Below are 10,864 nucleotides of genomic sequence, written 5' to 3'. Positions count from 1 at the left end.
ATGGCCTTGATAGTACTCTATGTCATCTTCCATATTCCTTTAGTGCAATTTCATTTGCAGCTCAGGATTCAGTATTCTTCAGAAGGGTTCCAATTTTGACCTGCTCTCTGGAAGGTATCATTGGCCATCCCAGTGTAGTGGAGAGGGTGTGCACCCTTGGCATGCATGGCTCCACCTCTGGTAGCAAAGATGCCATTAAGAACAGCAGGTGATGTCCTCCAGGGAGACTCCAGAATGCTTTCCCTATATGATGTAGCATCACTTCTACCCTCACCCTAACCCTTTACACTACAAGGAGGAGTCCCTGAACAAAGAGCATGTGAAAATGGCAAGTACTTACTTCTGCCTTCTTGCTCTAGCTAAGCTGCCACTACCACCCAAGAAAATTTGCCAGGTTTTCTTCTATATACCTGTCCTCTTCAACTCCAGCATGATTCCACTAGATGGTGCCAAGAACTCTTGTGCAGTTGCAATGAGTCTGAGGCCTTTGCTTGCTTTGTACCTCAGTGAGAAGATACCTCTGGCTTGGCACGCAGGCTTTTCAGGAACTGTTTCCCCAAAGGGCTTCTAAATCAAAGAAGAGATTTATGAAGTGGAAAGCTATCACAGAGACAAGCTGACATGAGGGGAGGGAGGGGAAGATTGTCTTCTGTACTGTGGGTGGAATTTTCACAAGCTGTACAATTCATAATTTGTTTTGTGGGATTTCCTTAAGTTTATTTATTTTTTCTTTAAGCAGTATAGTTTTTAGTGAGAAGAAGGCAAATACAAGGACTTCTGAAAATGACGCACAGTGAGCTTTTCTCTGAACAGTTCTCTGTACCTTTCAGGCCTGGCCTGAAGCAGCTTCTCATAAAGCAGCCCTGTCCAGCAGCTGGTTCCATCAGTGTATCCTTGCTCTGATTTATCACCCACAGTCTTCTCCCAAACAGAGGATCCTAGCATGCACACAATTATTTTCATTTTAGGAACTAGTATCCCCTAAGACTACCTAAAATCAGTAAATTCCTATACCTTTCCTTGTATGAAAGACAAACACATCAGTGAGTCCCACTAATGCTGATCATTTCCAGAGTTCTCATTTTAAGAGCAATATCCATATTTATTTTGCTGAAGTCATTAAGCATTGTAGCTAATCTCAGGTGCTGAGAAGTGAAGCAAGTGACATAGCTGGGGATGAAATTCAGCTTCAGATGTTAACTCCTCTCCAGTTTTCAAGAGTAAATCCTCCAGAACTGTAGAACTCCTTAATTCATGTATTTCAGATGCATATCATTTCCTTAAGGGATTTCTAAACTTTGGTTGTCAATAATTCCTGGTTCCTGGAGGAGACCCTTGTTTTCCAAATTATTTTAAATAAACAAATAGAGCAAGTTTGATTTTTTTTTTCAACACACCTGGTCTTGCTCCCTAGTAAATATTATTTACCTCACTTACTTTTGCAGAGTAAATGAGACAGGATCCAGAAAATGTCTATATTGTGGTTTACTATGACAGATAGTTAATAACCTAGATCATTGCATTTTTTCTTTTTTTTTTCTTTTTTCATTTTCCTAATCTTTTTCCAATTCTGAACTTGCTTGTCCTTTGTTTTCTGTCCACCTCATTTCTTAGCCCCCTCCTCCCAGCCCTCTGCCAATTTGCCTCTCCTACCCTCTTTCCCTGTCCTCCAAATGACTGCACAGGCCACAGCAGTCACATCTTCTTGACATTCTCTCATCAGCAGACTGTGACTGTGCCATGTTAGTGTGCATATGTTGTGACAAAAGCAGTACAAGCAGATTGGGAAACAAGGGGATCAAGTACCTCCTGAGGCCATCAGAGAATCACAGGGAACGAGAGGCAAGAGCTGAGATTTTTTGACAGAGGAGGGTCCAGCTGTTCGCGGGGGTGTTAGATCCAGCTGTCAGCTGAAGTACTTACAGGAGATATTTTCTGTATTTAAAATCCTCTTCATTCCCCCTTGCAGTGCTGCTTAATTGCAACTCATCTTCACTTTCCACTGTTACTTACATTGAGTTCTTTGCATTCCTGAGTTTCGGACTGCTCTCAAAAGCAGGTGTGGCTGTGGAAACTTCTTGGAGAGAAGGAGTCCCCTTCGCTGCTGAGCAGGCAGTGCTGGAACCAGGATCTGCACGAGGCAGATGGGGCCAGCTGTACAGTTTGCACGGTGCAGGAGCCCAAGCAGAGGCAAGACTGAAGCTGCAGGCATGGAAAGCAGGGTAGAAATGGAGTGTAGGTAATGTGAGGTTTGGAAGCAACCCATGGAATATGGGACAGTCTCTGCTGGAAGAGTACTCTGATATAAAACCATGCAAACAAAAACCTTCCTTTCCCCCAGCAGTCCCATGAAATAAGAGAGATGTCACATGCATTGCTTACTTCTGCGACAGGTAGGTATTAAAAAGCTTGTTTATTTATACTATGGCCATGATAAAAGATGCTGGATTTAGTCTTCAAGGTTTAGATCTGCTGTGCAGAGATCCAGAGAACAAAAAACCAGATCTAAAAATCCAGAACTGAACATAGATAAAGCAAGCATTCTAAAAAACTAATGATTGAAAAGGCCTGGCTGGAAAGCATAAATGACCCTTATTTCTGCATCTTTCCTCACTCTCTCCTAGAACATGAACAAAACCCATTTTCTTTACTACTCACTCAGAAGTATGGAGTTTATTTCCCTAAATATCATCTTATCTTTACAGTTGGAGTAAATTCCCACCCAACGTAAAAATTGACCCTGTGATTTCTTTGAAAGAGCTTCCAACAGCCACCTTGTGATGAGAGCAGTGGTAACTGCTGAGGAGGCCTTTGTGGTATCTGTTCCATCAACTACACTAATACCTTTTTGATTATCTCAGTGGACACAGATATAAATGCTGCACCTTGGATCCCTCACTTCCAAGCTATCTCCTTTTTTTTTTTTTTTTTTCTTCATTTTCTTTTTAAAATAAAAATGACTGCTGATGTTTATGCCCCTGTAATACATTATGTATTATTTTGTTTTAAGCGCTGCCTTTTGCATCCTGACAGTAACAATAAAATGTGAGTATGGGATTCCTAATACAGATAGACTAATGTTTCCACTGCTAGCCTTCCCTATCTCTTCTTTTTTTCTTTCTGCTCTCTAAGCACTTTTCTAAAGGCTCCTTTTATATTCCTAATAAAATTAGAGCAAAATACATCGATTTACTGGAAAAGAGGGTTTGGATTTTTTTTCCTTGGTGATAGCATGTTCTCTACCACCCACCTCTTAAAAATGCCAGTGAATATTCCACGTAAAAGAAATCCAGTTTCTTTTTGGGGGTTGGGTTTTTTTTGTTTGCTTTGTTTTGGGGTTTTTTGGTGTTTGTTTCAGGTTGGTTGTTCGGTTGGTTTTGTATGGTTGGTTCGTTATTGTTGTTGTTGTTGTTTTATCAGTTCCCTGAAAATTTTTCCCCCTTGGTTCTGAGAATACTCTGCTTGTTGCCCCTGCTATGGACCATTTTGTCTATGCTCTTATTCTGAAGTAATTATCTTTCATTAATGCATTTTAGTCATATCTCAAATATCCATAAATGGCTGGTCTGCTCATAGGGGGAACTGATCTGGATGGGACCTTTATACTCCTTTTCCATCTATAGATTGTGCAATCCATATCCTGATGTCTGACTTCCATTGTAGTGTATCGGATCTCCCCCTTGCCCTGCTTCTTATTTGCCTCTAAAACCAACTTCAGCCAGTTGTTTGATTATCAGAACTGACTTGGTGATGGTGTTCCACTGATGTAGGCAACCTTAAAATTAGTCCTGTAGTGGTTGTACTGTTGAATCTCACAGTTCTAAGTTGTGCGTTGGGTTCCTGATCTCCTACAGAGATTTGTGTTGATCCCATTGTTTGCACTCTAGCAGCAGCCTGCTTGCAGTTACAATAAGGGGAAGGAACAATCAAAGCCCATTGAGTTTGTTCATATCCACATCACTGGAGAGCTTTCAGAACCCATCACTGTGCTTTGGGGATTTAAGATTTCTGAGGTATTCACTTAGTTATGGAGTAGGCTACAATCTGTCATGCTCATTTAATGAGAGAGGAGGAGAGGGAAGAGACACAGTCACACGCAAAAAAACAAACAAACAAACAAATTTCTTTGTAACAGTTGTGTTAAAATATTGATACAGATGCATAGTGGAAAAACTTAACGAGTTGCTGGTGTTAGAAATAATGCCAGCATTAGACATCTCTTGTGTGCAGCATTTCCAAGATGGTGTTTAGCATTTCTGAGAAAGAGATCTCATGAGAAATGTGGAATTGCTGTACCTGGATCAGACCAGTGACATTGCTGTCTTCTCCCCAGGCATCTACAGTGTCCTGTCTGTAACCACAGGAGGCAGCACTGATAGAGGCCATGGTGTGGTGCAGACCTCTCTGTTTATACCAAAAGCTTAGAGTAGGGTTGGGTGTTGAATGTTCTCAAGTGCCCCATAACTGCATCTCTTACCAAGGGTACACTTTGAGTTCAGAACTAAGAGCTTGTGATTAAGGCAGTTTCTTGGCAGACACACTGTCCAATCTTGATTCCAAAATGTTGCAAATTTTATATACCTTGGGCACATAATTTTTTCTGTGCATTACACTTACAAAACGCTTCCTTCCCCCCTCTTTTCTCTGTATAGCATCCTTTGACTCTGCAGGGTTGCAAACATGATAGAAAATATTTCTTTTCCATGTGTTTTTACTGTTTTCAGTGCTGTGATTCCCCAATTTTGATCAAAGCTTTATCTTTTGACACTCAGATGCTCTTGGTGTTTTGATTCCTTGCCAAATTGCAATGTCTCATGCCTTTCAGACGGTGAGCTTTCATTGAGGTGGGTGTTCCCTGGAATCCTAAAGCTTCGCTTTTGGTTTAACAAAGAGATGTGGGTACAGTGTAGATGTATGCAGTAACAGGAACTTCACAGTGACCCACGAAGTCTTTTCCAATGCTGTACCCTAGTCTTGGGGTCTTTCATTGGTTCTTACTCCTGGAAAAGTCATGAGTTAATACATTCTGCAGAGCACAAACTAAGTCAAACAGGATATGCTGGGCTCTGTTAATGCAGACCTCTATCCATCAGAGACTCAGCTGAGACCAGTAAATCTGAGCATTCCCTTTAAGATGAAAATGAGAAAAGAATTAATTTTAATGAGTGATGTTTTTGCTGCTGCTTGCCCTGTCTTGTGTGGCCTCAGTGTAGGCAGTGTGATCTGCCATGATGTCAGTGCTCTGCGATCAAACTGCTTCCAAGAGGGGATACGTTACATGTGTTTCTGTGTCAATCCCAGTCCCTGAAGAATGTTGCCAATCCATTAAGAGCCTGGCAGGCTGTACTGGGAAATTCTAGCATGAGCACAGAACAGAGAGGCAAGCCTGAGAATGAGGAGGAAGGAAAGAATAATCTCAGCAGCAATTCTGTATCCAAAAAGGACTTCCAGGGATATATTGTCTTCAGCTTGTACTTTACTGAGTGGCTTACCAAGAAGGCTTCCTAGCAGAAGAGATTTTCCTTGTGACTGCAGACCATTCCTATACTCTATAGTTTGCTTGGCATCTGGCTCTTGCTTGCCAATACCTGATATTATAGAGACCTGAGGAAATTATAAATATGTTGGGCTGTGCTGTTCAAATGAAATGCTTGAGCTCTATGAAGTACTAACCCTTTGAGTATCTGTAACCCTTGGTGTTACTGAAGACAGTATGGCTTTGCATTGGATTTAGTAAGTCTATTGATTCCTGGTCATAGTCAAAAATCAGACAAAACTGAAGTTCGTTTCTCTTCTATCAGACTGTTTTTGTTTCTGTATCTGTCTCTACAGAGATCAAGAACTAGGAAATCCTGATGCTGTGGTATCTATTGCTGTCTCTAGTGGGCTTCTGACAACGGAGTGGACTGAACTGCCAAAATTGTTTTGTCTTACTTTAAGTGTATGATACTTATAGATATATGGCTCCCAAGCAGAAAGGCTATCCCTTTCTTTCTATTGGGTGTGAAACCAGGAGAGGAGCATTTCATACTAGACAAAGGAAGTGAGTGAGGGTCTCCTGTAGGCTCTGTAGTATTTTGAACCAAGACTGGACTCAAAGGAGGATGCACAATATAGCGTGTGGAGGACTCATTCCAGATTCCTGTCAACAGTAAATAAATCTTCCAAATTTTTCTCACATTTAAAATTAATTGCTAGAGGCAGTAGCTTTTAATATACATCACTTAATTGTAAGTAGATCTGCACAAGCCCCTCCTTTACATTCCCTTATGTCAAGGTTTTAGTCCTTTAGTTAGGATTATTCCTGTTTCCATTACCAACAAGACTTCTGTTTTCCACTGCTGTAATCTCTGTTCATTTAAGCAGGAGGGAGTGATAGCTCTATCACAAAACCTACCAACTGTCCAGAGCTGGCAGCAGTAATGGAGTAACAATGTGGAAATTGAAAGGACAAGGAGTCTGTGAAGCAGGGGGATGGGGATTGCTGCAGTGCTGCCATTAAATGATCATGGGCATCATTAAATGAATGGCATCAAGTGTCAAGCTTTCAAAAGTTGTCTATCTCTTTCCTGGGGAACTTCCAGCCTGATTACCAAGTGACCTGCATGAGATACACCTTAGAAAGGAACCATGAAAAGTATAGAAGCATATTTTTTTGAGAGAACTAAGGGGGTGATTTCTGGCCAGTTTTCTCATATTTGCACCATTTTGAATGAAAACTGCTCAAGGTTCCTGCCATGTTGCTTATGAAGAGAGACTCCTAAACTGTTTGCATTTTCTTTGTTGGCATATATTAGTGGAGCATTTCTTTCTCTACCAGACCTGCTAGCCAATCTGAGCACAACTTATCAGTAGACCCTTTAATGAGAATACTGACTGGTGTTGCCTTCTGGAAACCCAAAGCGCTGCTGTGTGAGACAGGAGTTGTGGGTTCTTGGTGCAGACTGGTGGGTTTGGCTGGGGCCCTGGCTGCAACCTGCACCTGTGAGCTGTTCTCTTCTTGCCAGCTTTCCCTCAAAGTGCTGAAGTGCCCCCACAAACCACATACCCAGAGCACTCCATTCAGGTTTTTTAGTCTTCAAATCCCAGGTTTTCTGGTCCCTGAAGCAGCCTCAGAGAGCAATCAAAGCCACTGCAGTGCAATTTCCGACTGAGAATTTCCTTCCTATTTCTGAGTGTATGTGTGTGTATTTATGTGTTAAAAAAAAACCAAAACAAAACAACAAAAACAAAACAAAAAGATAAAACAAAAAAGCAACCCCACAACATTTTGGTTTTGTACACTAAGCACTTTTGAGGGCAATATGGGACCCTGTAATATGGAGGTTTATAACCTCCTCAGCTAATGCTCTCTGCCATTCTGTTTTGATATCATTACTACATTATACTCACAATTTTTGAGTGAAAAAATACAGTACTTAGAAAGTCGAAATTCATAAATAAATTCATGTCAAACCGCACTTAATATTGATTTTGTTAGTGTTCAGATTCAATAATAAGGTACTGCGTGCATGAATATTTAAATATAATCATCATTTCTGCATCTCCTAATGGCCTCTGCTCTTCTACACTCAATTTAAACACAATTTAAAAACTATAATGTATTGAAAAATACTAGGATTTAGCAATAAATCACCATTGGGATACTCCAAGCCTTTTATAGGGTGGCTCAATATCTGCTTCTCAAGGGACAGCACAATTAGATTCATGTTTTTAAACTTCTCAATTATCCATATACCATAATTTTATGTGAAAGTTTGTTTCTCTTCCTCCCCCCTCCACCCCTGCTCCCCCTCCTCACCCTTCACCAGATACTCTCCCAGTAGGAAGCGGAGAAATTGCTAAGTGTTCTCTTAGCTGGGTTAGTATAGTAAAAAGGAGTCAAAGGTCACAGTCCTCAAACTGAATTAAATCCAGAGGCTGTCAGGGAAAGCAGAACGCTGACTCACTTAATCACATTATTTGGGGAAAAATATAGGGGGAGGAGAGAGATAAAATGACTCAAAATGAACTCACCAAGGAGGAAACGGAGTTTTTATATTTATTTAAAAAGCAATATTCGTCTTTATCAAATAGACGCAGGGTGGTTCGATGAGGATGGAGCTGGCTGGTCATTTGCGCAGTCGCAGGCAGGAGAGGTCTGGCGAGCAGTTTCTTCCTGAGCAGAATCAGTGAGGGAAGGATGCAATGCCCTCAGTGCCTTCAGTGCCAGGTTGGGTTGATTATTGATGGGGGTGTTTCTGTAGTGCTGGTCACTAACCCATCTGCAAACCACACCCTTTGAGGTAGGTCATTATCATTATCCTCATTTTACGCATGGGGAAGCTGAGACACTGGTGGATGAGGTCATTGTATCAGAGTCCCAGGGACAGAGCTGGGTCTTTGGGTTCCTAATGCCAATCTCTCTGCCCAGGCTATATGGCCATTCCCTCTCTCCGATGTCCTAGAGACCACGATGGAAAGAGATATCAAAAGGATCTAGCTCTGGGATCTAAAATAATAGCAGTAAATCCCTTTGGCATTGGCATGGGATTGACTGTTGGTCCTGGGGCTGGCTTGCCAGTTTTGTTCAATGTGTTGCTATCAGATGTGAGGAAAAAATGGTCAATAGAGGAAGAGAGGAGTGGAGGTCTGGTATCCAATGGAGAGGACATGGCCATGTCACTGGGTGATCCTGCAGTGTCATACAGTGCCCTTGCAATGCTGTATAAATGGTTGTGGGGGCTGGGAGTCACTGCTGGCTGGGGATCACAGCATGCCCTGACTGAGGGCATCCATCCACCCCAGTGGTGGAGGGAGGGCAAAGGTCTGCTAAGAGGCACAGGCTGCTCACCTTTACAGTCCCCAACCAAGCAGCCAGAACTCCTCCAGGCCACACTGCCTTAGCTTTTACTTATATTCCATATTTTACCTAAATTCATTAGAGCTGTTTTCTAAAGATATTAGTGTGTTTCATTGGAACTAGTTTTTATCTCATACATCTGCCAAAGTACCATCTCCTGCTGCCTCAGGATCGCATCAAACCTGTGAAGTCCTATGACTGGATAAAAACAGATGTAATTGATGGGAGAAAAGTCTAACCCAAATGAGATGTTGCCATTCTGTCTGTCACAATTTGAAGGTCTGTTCATTCATTTTTGTGGGATAGTAAGACAGACATTCCTTTCCTTGATAGGCAGGAATCACTTTCACCTCTAACAGTTTTAGAGGTCTTTTATCAGGCTGTTGTGTTGATCTGCAAAATATGTTTGCAGTCCTGATACCAAACATTTGCTCAGGTGGGGAGGAATAGCAAATTTCTCTTTAAGAAATGAGACCAGGGTAGGGAAGATTATTGCAAGAATTCTGCAGGCCCATATAGAGTTTTAATGATTTTTCCTAAGCTGTTTTTGAGCTTCTCCAAAGTGTCAAAAAGTAGGAACAGTCTTATCTGAAGGGAATCATGTATGGCAAATGCAGTTCATCACATGATTTCACCAGTTTTTTAGTGTATTCCTTCTTCAGGTATATAGAGTATTAGGGAGCACCTGGATCTGTGTGTTAGGGAATGGAATATTGGCACTTGTTGGGGTTCCACTGGCATACAGCGCTTCAGCTTGGTGGAAGCTGCTGGAGAATGCACAGCTCAATGAGCAGCGGATTTGGACTTGCAGGTGGAGATTCAAGCTCCAGGAGAGCCCCAACAGATCTCCAAGACTTGTCAGAGGAGGCACTTGGGTACTCAGGGTAAAAGCTGGCAGCAAAATGTATCGAAGGTTTTTCACAGTTGCCTGCTTACAGACCCTGCATAGCCACATATGACACAGCAGAAGGAATTTCCTGTCCTGCCTAGCATGGTTGTCCCTTTCCGTTTATTTTCCGCTGTTCTGACCAGATACCGATACCGCTCATATTGCAGTCACCCGGCTGTGTTTTCAGGTCCGTCGTCCTGTCCCCGTAGGTGGAGGGAGCCAGTGAAGCGCTCCTGCTGGTGCTGCTTGCTAGGAGCGGCCCGCAGGGGTGCGCCCGTGCCCCGCAGGTGCCGCTCCGGCCCCGGGGAGCCGCTGGAACCCGTCCGTGTGGGGGTATCCGGCTGAAGCGGGCCAGGAGCAGAGTACCAGGAGCAGTATGGGGATACTTCAGCCCGTGACTGAAGAGTCCCCAGCCTCAGAGAGACATGCAACGTCTTTCCCTGCATTTGGTGCTGGCCATTAAAAATTGGTCGTCCTTTGTTACAGCTCCACTTTTGTCACTTTGCACCCCAGAGTCTGTTTTCTATGAAAACAACCCCTCTATGCGAGGTGTTCCAGTTGGAGTGAGGGCCCAGCGAGCCGGCTGGAGCCCCCTCTGTGCTGGGTGTCCTGGCTGGGGCGGGGGGGCCGTGTGTCCGGCTGGCATCCCCACCACGCAGGCTGGGGTGTGGAGCCAGCAGGCATCTCCTGCACAAGGGCTGCAGGCAGTGGAGGGGTACAGGGCCAGCCCAGTGCTTACCAGCTGAACTGGGCACCAGCTGAGCATTGTTTAAAACAAGTGTGCTTGGTGAAAAGCCACTGGCATCTGTGGCCCGTCCCAACAGATGTCACCAACTGATCTGTATTGATTCCAAGGTTGGGACCTTGTCAGTGCTGGAGGCAGATGGCACGTTGCTAATAAGTAATGAGTGCTGCTGGCAGAATTCTGAGGAGAGTTTGGATCAGTGGGCTAGTGTAGTGGCAGGATGCCATGGGCGAATAACGCGCATCTTTGGCCATCTCTGCCCTCTCCACATTCGTTCTTTTTTTCTGACTGTGTGAACATTAACTTTCTTATCCTCTCTGAAGCTTTGCTTTTCTTCTGGTTTTGTTTTTGTTTGTTTGTTTGTTTTGTTTGTTTGTTTTGTTTTGTT

The sequence above is a fragment of the Oenanthe melanoleuca genome, chromosome 21, assembly GCF_029582105.1.
Source record: "Oenanthe melanoleuca isolate GR-GAL-2019-014 chromosome 21, OMel1.0, whole genome shotgun sequence".
NCBI classification, from domain to species: domain Eukaryota; kingdom Metazoa; phylum Chordata; class Aves; order Passeriformes; family Muscicapidae; genus Oenanthe; species Oenanthe melanoleuca.
The sequence above is the reverse complement of the archived record's forward strand: the minus strand, read 5'-3'. Positions refer to the sequence as shown.